Source organism: Linepithema humile, chromosome 7 (assembly GCF_040581485.1).
Source record: "Linepithema humile isolate Giens D197 chromosome 7, Lhum_UNIL_v1.0, whole genome shotgun sequence".
Taxonomy (NCBI): domain Eukaryota; kingdom Metazoa; phylum Arthropoda; class Insecta; order Hymenoptera; family Formicidae; genus Linepithema; species Linepithema humile.
The window spans coordinates 12,194,838-12,211,164 of NC_090134.1; the positions used below are offsets into that span (position 1 = coordinate 12,194,838).

General features: G+C 37.3%; 1 protein-coding gene and 1 pseudogene across 1 annotated transcript in view; one reads left to right on the forward strand and one right to left on the reverse strand.

The window, feature by feature from the left end:
• Window positions 1–16,327, reverse strand: part of LOC137001163 (uncharacterized) — a 299,895-nt gene that overhangs the window by 100,234 nt on the left and 183,334 nt on the right. The window lies entirely within an intron of this gene.
• LOC137001089 (uncharacterized) lies at window positions 2,358–3,016 on the forward strand (annotated as a pseudogene).

The following is a 16,327-nucleotide window of genomic DNA, read 5'->3' on the forward strand; positions in this document are numbered from 1 at the left end:
CAGTATACAAAAGGTTCACAAGTAGGCGAGGAGTCTGTGCTACACTTACCAGTGACTATGGCACTAACCTAAAGGGTGCAGATGTAGAACTTCAATGGCTTTTTGCTGCCGCTTCCAAAGAAGCTCAACAATTGACGTCTTTATTAGCGAAGGACGGAACTCTTTGGAAATTTAACCCTCAATCAGCTTCCCATTTTGGAGATAAATGGGAAGTGGGAGTTAAATCAATGAAGTATTATCTTAAAAGGATCATTGGAGACACTTTACTCACTTATGAAGAAATGATTACCCTTCTGATACAAATTAAAGCCATTGTTCCGTATGATGGGAAATATAAGCTGGTTCGAATTATTACACTTTTTTGTTGTTATAAATGCTCGAATGTTCTGTTTATTGCACTCTTGTGACGAGCGTCTTGAAAGCTCGCCGTCTTACACCAGACTCACAAACAAAACTTCTCGCGGCAGTCGCGAGGGAACTAAAACAAATGAATAATAAAACAATTTGCGCGTTTCTCATAGATGGCGGACTTATGATATAATAAATAAAACTAAATATGAATATACGCTTGCATTAACCGCAACTAAATTAATCTAAGCATTAAACAGCCGTTCTAAATTCAAGACCGCTGAGTCTTTTGACTGACGATCCGGATGATCTCACAACTCTGACACCTGGCCATTCTTTAATAGGATGCACCCCAACCGTGATACCTGAACCGTCACTTGAATATGAGAAGTCATCTCGATTATCCAGATGGCAATTTTTAAGGAAGATGTTAGATTCACTATAGTCAAGGTGGTCATCTGAGTATCTTCAACGATATCATTTGATCTACAAATGGAACCAATCAACTTCTCCAATCAGCGAAGGATCTATGGTTCTGGTTATTGATGAGAGATTTCCACCAGCGAAATGGCCCATGGGTCAGGTCATCAAGGTCCATCCTGGTTCAGACGGTTTAGTAAGGGTTGTCACAGTAAAGACTTAAACTTCTGAGTTAAAGAGACTCATTGCAAAGCTCTGTCTTCTTCCGACCGATGAAGACATGTCTCATTCGTTCGTTAACAAGAATTAACGAAGGCGAGCGGAATGTTTAAAAACATAAGAGGATATAGGCGGCGCCACTTTCAACGCTGGCTTAGAGTTTTTTGGATTCTGACATATATAAGTGGATAAAAATATCTTTTTGTGTGTCGCGACGATTAGCAAGTTTCTTTTTTGTTACGCAAAAATCAAATTTGAGACCGTCTTTACAAGTTATATTCCTTCGGTCGTTTCGGCTCGAGTAGAGCGAAATTGTTTAGTCATTCTTGTTATTTTATCGACCGAACTTATACTTATACCGAATTTATACTTATCGACCAAACTCTAATTATATTGGTTAGAACAAATTGTATTCCAAGTGACTTAGAGTCACTTCTTAAATAACCATCACGGACAATGTGTCCAGGTTGTCAAGGGAGACAACATAAAAGTAAGTAAGTGCTTCTGCAGGCTGTCTACACGGGAATCTGTTCCTCGGATCCGAGTCCCACCGCATCCCGCTGTCTCAAACGATATCAGGACGATCCGACAACACAGAAGCATTCGTTTATTTCATTTGTATTGCCAAAATGGCATTTCATTTCATTTATACTGCCAAAGTGGCATTTCATTTCTTATACTGCCAAAGTGGCATTTCATTTCTATACTGTCAAAGTGGTATTTCATTTCTACACTGCCAAAGTGGCACTTCTTCTTTGTATTGACAAAGTGGCATTTATTTGTGCAGATTGTGACCAGTGAGACACATATGTATGTATTAATATATTTATAGTATTTATGTGTCAAGATTCTAAAATTCAACTTCCTCAACTCAATGTACTAATCTAAATATATTATAATTATAAACATTTAAGTGGTTTGGCCTTTTAATTTGTGGTTCCTTCTCTTTCCATGTAACCGAGTAGTAATTTACTAAGTTTGATTTTTAACAACATAATTAGCTCAATTTTTTACACGCAGGTTGGCCGAAAGATTAGAACACAAGAGTAATGCCGCAGGACGTCGACATAATGTAGAACGTTATCGTCGCATCAATGAATTGATAGAACCTGTTAGGTTCCTTATTCAAGAAAATCCTCATTTGAGTGTACGACGAATAGTTCTACAATTAGGTGAATTAAGCAAGAAATTAAATTAATATTGTTTAAATCTTTAATTAAATTATTCATTATTGCAATTTACTGTACATATGTATGATTTTCTTTTAAAATAGAAACATCAAAATCCTCGGCACATAGAATACTACAAAGTCTGCGACTGCATCCATATCATGTAGAAGAACATCAGCAATTATCTTTAAGAGATTTTGAAAACCGCAGAATATTTTATACAGAATATTTTATAATATTTATGGGCCGTACAAAAATTAATAGAAAATCCAGACTTTTTTCGACGAATATTATTCACAGACGAAGCGACATTCTCGAATACAAGCGGGATGAATAAACATAATTATCGATATTGGTCTGCAGAAATTCCTCATTGGCTTTGCAAAATTTTTTTTCAGTACCAGTGAAAGTTAAATGTGTGGTGTGGTGTGGAATTGTTGGTAACCATGTAATTGGTCCGTATTTTTTTGACACTATTTTGAATGGACTTGTATATGCAAATTTCTTGACGAACATCTTACCAATCCTGCTGGAAGATGTTCCTCTTAATGTACGTGGTACATATGTGGTATCAATAGGATGGCGCACCAGCTCATCGAGTTAGAAATTGTGTAAATATATTAAATCAAAATTTTCCGCGTGCATGGATAGGATTAGGCGGACCAATTGCATGACCAGCAAGATCGCCAGATTTAACGCCGTTAGATTTCTTTCTTTGAGGCAGGATAAAGGATTTAGTCTACGCCACAGCTCCCACCACACAAAAGGATATGCATCAAAGAATTATTGACGCTTGTTCCTTAATTAATGCAGAAGAACTGCATAATGTACAAGTTGCAATAATCCATAGATTCCAATGATGTTTACACGAAAACGGCACACACTTTGAACTTTGAATTTTGATTAAATTCATTTACTCAAATATGTACATTTTTTCAAAATTCAAGATTTTATAAGAAAATACATATTGATAGTTATCCCAATTTATTTATTCCAATACATACGAATAAAATAAGACAGACTGACACACTTCCAATGTTAATGTTTATGTATGTAATATAATTATTGTAAAAATATTATATTTTTACAATAATTTATTCTATTTTATAATTAAATATTTTATCTCATATTCAAAATATTGTGTTAATAAGTTTATTGTTAGGAATTGTGTCTCTGATTTTGTCGTATTATGTCGTACTTTGTGTAATTTATTAAAAAAACGACTGTTTAATTAAATATAAAAAGTTAATATTATAAAATAATAAAAATAAATACATTTTATTAAACAACGCATGTAACTAAGATGCGCGATATTCAACCTCAGGAATGTCCATATCACAAATGCAACAAGATAATAAATATGGGATAAATATAGATTTCCACATCACCTGTGAGGTACTATTGTTGAAGAACGCGTCAATAATATTATAGTACCTCACAGGTGATGTGGAAATCTATATTTATCCCATATTTATTATCTTGTTGCATTTGTGATATGGACATTCCTGAGGCTGAGTATCACGCATCTTAGTTACGTTGTTAGCGCGTTTGGCGACTCATTGCTAGCATGCAAACGGCAAAGAGGGAACAGTAGGCGTCAATCAGAAAATCGAGCCAAAAGTTGCAACTAATTCCCATCTCTGGTTTACATTATGTTCTTTTTTACGTTTTTTTTTCTAATTACATTACGTTTACGTTTATGTTTTTTTACGTTTTTTTTCAAATTAGACGTAAACTAATTTAAAAACGTAAATCTCGCTTCGCGTGGAAAATGTATGCGTGGAGGCAGTGTTTCGCCCTCCCCCTACGGGAGGGCTCCACCATCAAAAAACTATACACAAGGATCTGGATTGAATCTCGCTTTGCGTGGAAAGTTCTAAACCCATGTGGAACTTGAGAAATGATGATGTATTCAATAAACTTTTTTTGTTAATAACTTTTTAATAAACAGCGAGCGACGGCCAAAACTTTTTGATTGTTACTTGGGGACATGTTCTTGACAACATATGTCAAGGTTATTGACTTTTGAAGGTGCTGACCTTATGTGAATGTTTACCAAATAATGTTTTCGACCAAAAAATATTATTTTATATTTATTATTCAATATTGGCATATGTTAAACTTGCATTTTGTTGCTAAATTGTAAAATTATTTTTTATTTTTTTATTAAGAATAGCAAATCTATTAATTAATTTAACATATGCGAGTACTTAAAAAAATTTTTTTTTTTTTAACTCTATTATTATTACAATCTGTCTTCTCATACATACATATGTATACAGCATATATACACACTTGACATTCAGTAATACGATTAACAAATATATAAAAACCTGAGTGAAGTGCGTCCAATGACACACTTCCAACAACTATTAGACAATAGTATTAGTTACGAGTTATTAAGTCGTTAGGGGTTTTTCTTTTGAGTCTTCGGTTTGGATGTCCTCTAATCATAAGACGATTTGCCAATATATTAGGATGGTTACTCAGTCTGTTTCTATAGACTTTAATACATGCGGATATTTCCTCTTTAACGAAGGGTATACTTCCTATAAGTCCTGGTGTATTATTTTGTTAGAGATGAACCATGGGGCATCAGTTATGATACGCAGTATTTTTGATTGAAATCTCTGTATGATTTCAATATTAAAATGGGATGCAGTACCCCAGAGCTGTATACCGTATGTCCAGATCGATTTTAAGATAGCTTTATACAGTAATAGCTTATTGTCAAGACTTAGTTTAGAGTTTCGGTTTAACATCCAATACATTTTTTGCAGTTTGATACCAAGTTGCTTCCTTTTAGTAAATATATGTTTCTTCCAGACTAGTCGTCTGTCCAAGTATAAGCCGAGATATCTAACATGGTCTGATTGAGGTACTTTGACGTTATTTAGTTTGATGGGTAGACAGGTTTTGTGTCTCGTTGTGAAGGTGACATGCACCGATTTGGCTTCGTTAGCTTTAATTCTCCAGTCAGTCATCTATAAGGTTACTTTGTTACGACTATTTTGTAATATCTGAGAGGCCATTTTGGAGTCTGCATATGATGCTAGAACTGCTGTGTCATCAGCAAATGTTCCAGTGATGACAGCCTGATCAGTAGGCAGGTCATATGTATACAATAGATATAGAAGTGGTCCCAGTACGCTACCCTGGGGCACTCCGCGCATATAGGATAGATTCCAGTTGATGCTTCCCCATGACTGATTAAAAAATATCGGTCTTCAAGATAAGATTTTAAGATGTTAAAGAAACAAGTAGGAAGGTTCATTTTGACTTTATATAATAGTCCCTCGTGCCAGACTCTATCAAAAGCCTGGGAAATGTCCAAGAAGGCCGCAGAACAATACTGCTTATTTTAAAAAGATTGATGTATCCTATTATACAGTCTATGTACTTGATCTATAGTTCCATGCTTAAAACGGAAACCAAATTGGTGAGCTGGTATCATTTGCTTCTCATTTATAATAGGTATCATTCTGTAAGTAATGATTCAAAGACTTTCGCCGTAATCGGGAGCAGGCTTATAGGTCTATAAGACTTAAGGTCGTCAAGATCTTTACCAGGTTTAGGAATCATTTTGATTAGAGCAGTTTTCCATTGAGGAGGAATAAAGTTTAAGCTCAGCACGGCATTAAAAAGTTGTGTTAGATAAACAATTCCTTTATCAGAAAATTCTTTGAGAGTCAGGCCAGTTATAAGTTCATACCCAGGAGCTTTCTTGTTTTTTAATTTTTTAACTATACTCAATACTTCCGATTTATTAATTTTATTGAATTGTACTTCCTCAGAGTAAGGAGCATTTATAGTGTCCAATATCTTTTTCTCATGTTCTGGAGTTCCCATATAAGGGTGAGGTGTAAAAACATTTTATAGATGGTTAGCGAAGGTGATGGCCTTCTCGATATCAGATCGACCCCAGTCACCGTTTCCATTTCGGAGTGGCGGAAATGCTAATATTGGGTGTTTTAGCTTTCTACAGGCCTTCCACAACGAATAATCGCTAGTAGCGATAGAGTCAAGGTGCTGCAAGTACCATTGTACACTATTGTTTTTTTCCTTAGTGTGAGTGCACTTAAGCTCCTTAATAGCCCTGTTAAGTTGGGCTTTTAAGAGAGGACATCTATTTTGTTACCAAAGTTTACGTAATTTTCTCTTTTGCCTGATTTCATTCAGGATATTTTTAGAAAATATTAGTTTGCTATCTTTATGTTCATTAGTCGGAGTTGCTTTCCAGGCAGCATACTGTACCGATGCATTGAAATGTTCGACCGCATAGATTATATCTTTTTCGGTTTTTAGTCTTACTTTTGTGTCCAAGGAGGCGTTAAAGAGCTTACGAAACATTATCCAATCAGTCTTATTTTTATGTAAGGTACATTTCTGAGATTTCAGCAATACTTTACTGGTTAAATACATTATAACTGAGGTGTGATCAGAGGAAAGTTCAAGACATGTTTTGCATTCGATATAATTATCAGAGAAGCCTTTGTTATGAAAAAATCAATAAGATCAGGTATTTTACTTCTGTCCGTGGGCCAATATGACGGATGTCCTAAGGATACAGTATTTAGCCCAAGAGTCTCGGTGGTCCTAAGCAATTCACGTCCTCTAGGAAGAATTAGTCAAAAACTCCATTGAACATGCTTAGCATTAAAATCACCACCGGCAATGAACCGTATTCCAAAAGTTTTGAACAATTTTGTAAAATGCTCATTTTTTATGCTATGTTTTGGGGGGCAGTATACCGCCGACACAGTGATAGGACTTAGCCATTCCTCCACTATAAGTCCTCCATTAGTTGCTTGGATCTGTTCGTCACGATAGTGATTCATAACATGGTGCTTAATTTTAGTCTTAAGAATTACCGCTGTACCTCCGTGCGCTGTTCCATCAGGATGAGTAGTGTGGTAAATACTATAGTTAGGGATCTTAACATGGCTCCTTTCTGTAGAATGAGTTTCCGACATAAGCATGATGTCAATGTCTTGAGTATTAAGGAAGACCTTTAGTTTCTCAATATGGTGTGACAGCCTATTAGCATTCCAGAGGGCAAGCTTAATATTAGTGAATTTTGATCTTTGACATGAGGTCCGCTATCATGTTGGTGATATCTATCATTTGATTTATCATTGATTGTAGTAAGTTCTTAACTTCCTTTAAGTCATTTAGTTCATTAAGGTGTGTAGGGTTCTTCTCACTCTCAGGATTGAGAGGTTTGTTAGAGTTATTATTAGGATTAAGATTAGGTTTAAAATTAGGATCATTAGAGTTGAGATTTTTTGTTATATCAGCATAAGATGCCAGATGGGGTGTATTTTGAGTAGTCGGGAATTCTCTAGGTCTAAGAGATGGAAACTTATTTTTCTGTAATTCCTTAAAAATAGTACAGCCTTTATAATTCACCGGGTGATTCCCATCACACAAGACACACCTGACGTGCTCTGAACGGCCCTTTCTTGGGCAGTTTATTGTAGTATGATCTCCAGCACACTTTACACATCTAGATCTTCGATAACAAAAAGCTTTTGTGTGCTTGTACCTCTGACAATTTACGCACTGAGGAATTTGTCTTTTAGATCTCGGCGCTTAAAATGTTATACAACAGTTCAGAAGGTGTTTTACGTTGTAAATATTTTTGTTATCCTTACTCAGTTTAAAATCGATAAAATACATAGATAAAAGTTTTTTTTGTTGTTCTATCCTTTAAGTTTCAGACATTGGTTACCTCATGTCCAATGGTTTCGATTGCTGATTTAATTTCTTCTAGGTCTGTGGAAGGATGGATATTTTTTAACACAACACGGTAACTTCTTTCTTGTTTTAATTTGTATGTATGGAATTCCGTTCCTTTTTTATGTAGTTCCTTAATAATCAATGTATAGGCCTCAGTTGTTTTTGGCTGAATTTTGACTTTATCTGCCCTTAATATTTTTATCTCATACTCATCTTTAACTATTTCATTGAGAAGTGTTCTTAATGGTTGTAAGTTAGTAACCTTATCCACAAATATTGGTGGTGGCTTAATATTTCTAATTCTAGAATTAGTTGTATTATTTATATTTTTTTCTTTTGTATTTTCTTCTTTCATCTGCGTTGAGTTGTCAAGAGCAGAGAATCTGTTAGAAGTTGAGACCGGAGCACTCAGACAATAACTGTTAAGTTTCGCTTGTTTCAACATTTTTGACGACATATCTAGGCTGTCACGCGGTTCCCAAAACGGAAGCGGTTTTCTTCCATCGGCCGGGACAAGCTCCAGCCGCCCTACCGGACATCCGGGTGGGAGACAGCACCATCAGGACCACAACGTCGATGACGTATCTGGAAGTCAAGCTGGACAGCAAGTAGTCCTTCCAGCCACACTTCCGGTACGTGGAGGAGAAGGCGGGTCGAGTGGCCAGATCGCTGTCTTGACTGATGCCAAACCTTCGTGGTCCCGGCGAGGGCAAACGGAGGCTCTACGCACACGTGTTAAATTCCGTAATGCTGTACGGAGCACCGGTTTGGGGGAAAACGCTCATGGTGTCTCCACGCGCAGATGCTATTGCGGAGAACGCAGCGTATAGTGGCGCAGAGGGTGATCGCCTCATATCGGACCGTATCGTACGCGGCCGCCACGCTACTAGCTAGAATTCCGCCCATACACCTGCTGGCGGTGAAACAAAGCCGCCTCTTCCGGCAATTGAGAGATCTCGCGAGGAGGGGAGGTTTAATCCCAGAGGCCGAACGAGACGTCCGACGCGACGGAGAGGCGTGGCTCCGCGAAGAATGGTTTCGAAACGTCTCCGGACCAGAGTCCGAGTCAGGATGGAGGACTCGGGAAGCTATCACGCCCGTGTTCGGGGATTGGTTGGACCGTTCCCACGGTCTCCTGACCTTCCGGATGACCCAGCTGATCTCCGGACACGGGTGCTTCAGCGAGTACCTCAATAGGATGGGAAAACTAAACATAGACGCGTGTTTCCACTGTGGGGAGGGTCCAGATACCGCCCAGCATATTTTGGAGAGGTGCAGGGCCTCGACCGAACAGCGGGAAGTCCTCGAGAGATCGATCGGAATCGATCTCTCACTCGGAACGGTAATTCTAAAGATTACCGAATCCGAAGAGGCATGGGCTGCGCTGCACTCCTTTGCGGAGGCAGTGATGCAAGCCAAAGAGGAGGAGGAAAAGAGGAGACAGTGCGAGGAGGCTGCGGCACGACGGCTTCTCGGATCCGACTTTGATAGCGACGATGGGGATTACGCCCCTTCGGCGTCATCCTCATCGTCCTAACAGCAGTGGATGCGTCATAAACACTCTCCCCCCTCAACGCCGTAACGAGGGGACAAGACGCGCAATGCAGGCTGGTCCACAACAACAGATGGACCAGAATAGGTACGTGGCGCCCTTCTATCCGGGCGTGGTCCGATGGATTATCGGAAGTTATGTTCTCGAGCGTTCCCGATGATGCTATCGCAACAGGGCAGAGGAGGTTAAGCCTTGTGAACGGGGTGGCGGTTTTAATGGGTAGTTGGTCGTCTTGCAATCTCCTTAATTGGTGTCAGGATGACCAGAGTCCCACACTCCCGTCAGGACGGCCCGGCGGGATGCGTAAACGCATTTCCCCTATCTCGCGCAAAAAAAAAAAGGCTGTTACGTGGTCTCTTTTTTTTCTGTGTTTTTTTCCACTCGTTACCGTCATCTCCAGTGGATTCAATTTTATTTTCTTTTTCTATTTCGTTGGTAATATTCGATGCATACGACGAGTTGATGTCCCTATAAGAAGTAGTGGAGGTCCCACTAAACGAAGATGACCTAATTCTAGCTGAAGAGGCATGAGACTTAATTCCCATCCTGGATATAACAGTTTTAAGTACTGCCTGAGGAGATTTTGGCGTCATGAAGCTTCTCCCAAAAGCCTCCTTTCCACCCTCATTTTTCCCTTTGTTCTCACCTACATATTTATATTCTTTAGTTAACAATGGTAATGGTTGGCCCTCCCCCTCCAGAATCCTTGGGGCCTGCCTCCTTAGAGGATAGATTGCCCAGGTCAGTGCCTGGCATACCACCTGGGGTATTTACTTCAGTACACGTTTTATTCATTGTTCTATTGCCGGTTTTGGTCCACCTCAGGTATTTAATTTCCCTGGTATCCTTCGGCGAACCGCCGAGCATTCTCCAATCCGCCACCTGGAGAGGCGCCCGATGGGGGACCGGCAACCCCACACGGGTTTAATAAATATAAAATATTTTTTAACAAAAAGAAAAAAAAAAGTTATCTAATAATTTTTTTGATTGTAATATTTAGAACAAATGCGGAAAAAAGTTGCAAGAAGCAGGTCTCGAACACGGGATCTAATATTCTCATGGGAAGTCGAGCGTCGGGTCCTGACCGCAGTGGTCGGCAAGGACCTTTCCCTACCGGCATTGGTGAGAGCAATGCTGGAGGGAGAGGAACAATGGAAGGCTGCCTCCGATTTCTGCGACAAAATCATGTTGCAGAAGGAAGAGGCGGAAAGAGTGAGGAGAGGGAGGGCTGTGGAGGAGGATAACGCTCCTCCTCCAACACAGCCCCCCCACCCCCCAAGGAGCAGACGAAGAGAAAACGGCGGCGGAAGCGGCGGCGCTCCTCCCCCTCCTGCAATTCGGCGCAGGAGGGGAGTTGTTCCCCGCCGCCACACGTTGGCCCACTTAAAGGCCTAAGTAAATTAACGGGATCCCCTTAGGCGGTGGTGCTCACTATGTCCACCACTCATACCAAGCCTGGGAGGATCCCGGGGAGGTCTCAAATAGGGCCCTCCCAAAAAGGACAGGCCAGGAGGGGGATTCTATCCCCTTTCCGGCGGGGGGTCAGTCGAGAGCGGGGGCTCCTGACTGGCCTCAGCCCTCCACATAACACGGGAGGGCGGGGGAAGGCCGTGGTAGCCCGGCTTTCCCCAGTAGAGAAGGGAATGATGGGGGACCTGTTGTTACAAGGTCCCTCTTCCGAGAAGAGGCCGTAGATCGGCCAGACCTGAGGGGGGGGGGGGGTAAGAAGAATACCACTGGTGATGCCTCACCCCCCCTCTCGATGGTCTAGGAAGGCTACCGGCAGGGGTTTTAGTGGGTATGCCCGGGAACTTTCTTGGGAGACTCTCACATAACCCCCGAGACCCGTGGGTATCCATAAAGAATTTTCCCTGCCTTACCAAAAAAAAAAAAAAAAAAAAATCTAATATTCTAACGACTCGCTCTACTCGATTAGCATTTATCGTACGTAGTTGGAACGGCGAGCGCACACGGACGCGTGACGTCAGCGATGCTCACTTGTGTGGTGCCGCCATGGTTGGGATTTTCCCTCATGTTGCGCATGATGCAGAATAGCAGAATGCTCGATTTTGCGTCACTGTGTTGCTTTGTTGCAGGATGTTCGATCTTGCAGCACTGAGTTCGGGACAGAGATGCTAACTCGGGCACGCTGGTACCATAGTGGAGGGGGCACACACAAGTCATGCAGACGTCACGCGTCCGTGTGCGCGAGGCCGACCGCAGTGTAGAAGCTAGCAAATACATCTTTTGTCTCGCTTCCACCGACACTTCCAAACATAAGCCGACAACGTACGATAAACGTTAAAAAGCAAGCGTTTCTAAGGCGAGTGGGCCGAGCAGCTAAAATATTATAGATCCTGTTGTGGCCCAATTACAACCCAAAAGTTTTTTTATATATTTTAAATAAATTTCTTAAATGATCTGAAACCTAACGCGAAAACGCTGATGGTACAGTGAATTTCCGGCTTACGTGAGATATCAGAGACCCGTCAGTGTCTAGTTGAGAGACGTCTGGTCAAAAAGACCTTCAAAAACTGCAACTAGTTGCAGTTTTGCGGAATCAGGGCTGTTGCTAAGACATTTCCTCTAATCCAAATTTTAACGAGTATAAAAACGCCGTCGTGAAACCACGACGGCGGGTCGTAACAAATCTCTGAAACAGTACGGACGTATAGAGTGTTGCATATACATATTGGGCAGTACGACGGGTTGCGCGGCAGACTTTGCAGGGATAGGCGCGGCTCAGTAGGTAATGACAGCATATAAATACCATCATAACTTATTGATCGAGTTGATCGCGCGCATTTTTACTAATTTTGAGTTTAGTATCAATGTTTGGATGGAGATTGTGGACAATCAAATTATTGGGCCACATTTTTTTCCCCAAAATGTGAATGTTACAGCAGAAGTATATTTACAATTTCTGGTAGAAACACTGCCAAATTTATTAAATGATGTCCAACTAAATATCTCGCCAGACCAAATTATCTCTCAGCAAGACAGTCATCCAGCTCACACTTCCATTCTCGTTCATGGTATTTTAAATCAGCGATTTGCACACAGATGGATAGGCATCCACAGCGATTTTCACGAGTGGCCACCGCGATCACCTGATCTCACACCCATGGATTTTTTGCATGGGGCTACATATGAGATCAGGTGTATCAGACACTACCACGCAATCGAAAAAAATTAATAGAAAAAATTAAAGCAGCAAATCGCAACATTACACCTGCCATTTTAAATACAGTGCGACAAAGTTTTACGCGAAAAGTCGCATTGTGTTTAGAAGAGTCTGGCGGATATTTCGAACATCTTTTATAAAAAATAATTTTCAATAAATAATTTTTATACAAATATAAAAAGTTTTTGACTGAAATACTTCCTTAATATTTTTATTCCGCACTTTTGAAATAAACAATGTCATCTTCTGTCTACATCAATTAACGTTTGTGATTAATACTCTTAAAACATTCCAAACTTTCGAGATCAGGATCTGAATTAGTTTTGCTAGCGATTTTTTATATTATTCTATTTCGAAAATGTCGTTCGTATCATTCATCGGCTGTTGCGAATAAATTACGATTACTATGCTGCGTTTCAGATTGACTCAACTTTTTCAAAAACTGATTCCAGAGTGCAATACAGTACGGAGTTGCAGTCAACATGTCTTTTCTTTTTCATTTCTTCTGAATTTAAAAATTCTATCGAAATTTACAACGCTAACACGCGCGAAAAGTAAAGCGGTAACGAAAGAAATTTTGTTGTATCATATTTGTTTCTTTTAACGTGTTAACTTTCTAAAATTTAATTTTTTATCTTTAATGTGTTTTAGCTTCTTTAGTAATAATCGCAACAATTATTCAAGTCCGTCATAATTGAAACGCTGTAAATTCAAAATTAGTAAAAATGCGAGCGATCTACTCGATCAATAAGTTATGATAGTATATGCTGTCATTACTCAGTGAGCCGCGCCTATCCCTGCAAAGTCTGCCGCGCAACCCGTTGTACTGCCTAATATGTATATGCAACACCCTGTATGTTACTTTGAGTTCCGAATTAAGAACTTAGAAATTAACGGATATTTTATTATTCGGGATAAATATATATATATATATATATATATATATATATATATATATATATTTGTCAATTGACGTTTTTGAGGACATTGAAAAACCTAATGATTTCTCTGTATACATACAAGTAGCATCGATTTCTGATGTATACATTACAATTTGTTTTTTGTTATCTCGATTTTTACCCAATGTATAACGAATTATTGTTTTTGAGGACTTCGTAAATAATATACAAATAATTTATATATAACAGTGTTTTTGAGAACTGCATACATGCAAGTAACATCAATTTCTGACGTATACATTATAGTTTGTTTTTCATTATCTGGATTGTCACCCAATATATAACAAATTATTGTTTTCGAGGACTTCGTAAATGATATACAATTAATTTATATATAACAATGTTTATGAGGACACTTATACAGAGAGTATAAAAAAAGGTGGGAATCCCAGAATATCACGAAAAATATAAGTTTTATAAAAAAATGTTTCAGATAAAAGTTGTAGGATTTAAATTGATCTATTTTACTGAGCTTATCAGTTTTACTTTAGATGGAGACTCTGGAGATTTGAAGGTCATCTTTATTTTTTTAATGGGACCACACTAATTTTTTTATATAAATCAATTTCTCCCAATATTTGTCGTCAAAAATTGTAAGGGTAGAATGGCAAAAATTGAATAGTTTTCTAAATATTTTATACTTTAATTTGACATACTTTCCCACATAGCAAAGATCTCCCCAGGACATCCCAATTTGATCAAAATGGTCCCAGTTTGATCCAGAGCAAAACGTTATCCGTAGGATTACCTGAGGGTATCCCGTGTAGCATGTCCTGTGGATATCTTATGTACGATCTCCGCAGGACATCCCATTTTGATCAAAATGATCCGAACGATACAGATCGATAATAAATAGTTATTCGTAGGATTTCCTGAAGATATTTCTAGCACAAAAAAATATACGTACATTAAAATTGCTGTTTCTTCAAATTTAGCAAAAGATTTCTTACATAAATATTTTCTAGTAAGACATTTTTTTGCTTAATTTGAACAGAGAACAAATTTAATTTTGTGTGCATGCGTAGACACACATATAACATACAAATATAATTTTAATCCGTCCATTTGTTAAGATTAAAGTACAAGTAAAGTACAAGTATTCAAGTATCAAAGTACAAGTATTTTTTGTACAAGTAAAAAAAAATATGCAGCTGCATGTTGCAAATTACATATTTTTTCTTAAAAGCAACAATGTGTTTTCTTTATATCAATTGATTTGTCTCATTATTTTATGCATAAAAGTATTAAGGTAAGATTCCCGAAAATTGAATGTTTTACAAGATATTTTGTATTTTGTGTCAAAATGCTGTAACTTTCAAGCCTCATAACTCGAAAAGTATTTAATGAAAAATAACTTCATTATAGTGTTTCGGAAACGTCATTATATTTAGTTATTAAATTATAAAAATTAGATTAACTTTCCATCTAATTCATTAAACATCTAGTTTAAAAAAATTAAAAATATATTGAGAGATATATGTTTATATTTATGTTATATAAATGTTTATACGTATTTGTAGGTGCAGTTCAATTAAAATACCCGCAAGCTACCGAGCACGAAATTTCGGAACCAATTAAATCATGGCTTCGTCATGCAACTGAAAAAATAAAAAAACTGAATGCTGCACAATAAAATATTCAATACTTTTTTATTATATTTTGTTCATGTGTATAATTTATACATAATATTAGCAATTTTATGTATAAAATATTATGTATGTAATATTATTCATATTAAGTTATAATATTTAGTAATATTAAGTTTATTAATTTATATCTAACACTGTGACTAGCAATTGTGCAATTTTGAAATGTACAAGACGTATCTTTAGTTTTTGTTTTTATATATACAAATTTTATTTTTATTGTGACTATTTTTACATTATATAGTAAATAAAAAATTTTAAAAAAAATTACATATTTTATAATAAAATGTGCTTCAAATGTACTATTATTTATATTACTTATACGTACTTTACCTTTTTTGAAATATGTCTATTTCTTAAAATAATGTAATATAATAGAAGCTTTTATTTTGAAGAAATTTTTCTAATAATCTTTCCTTTATGCTCATAAAGATACTTACATGTCAAATGTCTATATAAAATATTTGAAAAAAATATGTATTTTGAAAAAATGTTTCAAAAATTGTTTAGTTTTAAAGGAGTAATAAAAAATAGTAATAAAACAATATCTTGATAGTGATGTCATTAAAGCGAGATTGTCGTAATTTTTTAAAATATAAATAATAATTAATATAAAACTTTTCGAGAGAGAAAGAGAGAAACGTTACTTATTAAGATTACTGTTTTATTGCTTCCTTAACTTAAAACTAAACAATTTCTGTTTAAATCTTTTAAAAAAATATATTTTTTAAAGACATTTTAAATAAATATTTAAAATAGATATTTTTCTGGGTGGTATTTATAGTCCGATTTTATATTTAGAATCGTCTTATGATTTCATTCAACAATGAAATAATGTTGCGCAACCATTTTGTTGATTGAATGAGGTTTTAAAATGATTTCGAATATAAGATCGGATTATTTACACTATCCTATATTCAATAATTTTATTTGGACTTTATCTGAATAAAAAAAGATATCCAGGGGACATTGTTGGGATCTAATTTAATCATATGTAGGATATCCCAGGGATATCCCAGGGATTTATTTTTTGATGTCCTACGGATATCTGAAAAGCGGACATTTGGATATCCCACGGATGCCCTACGGAT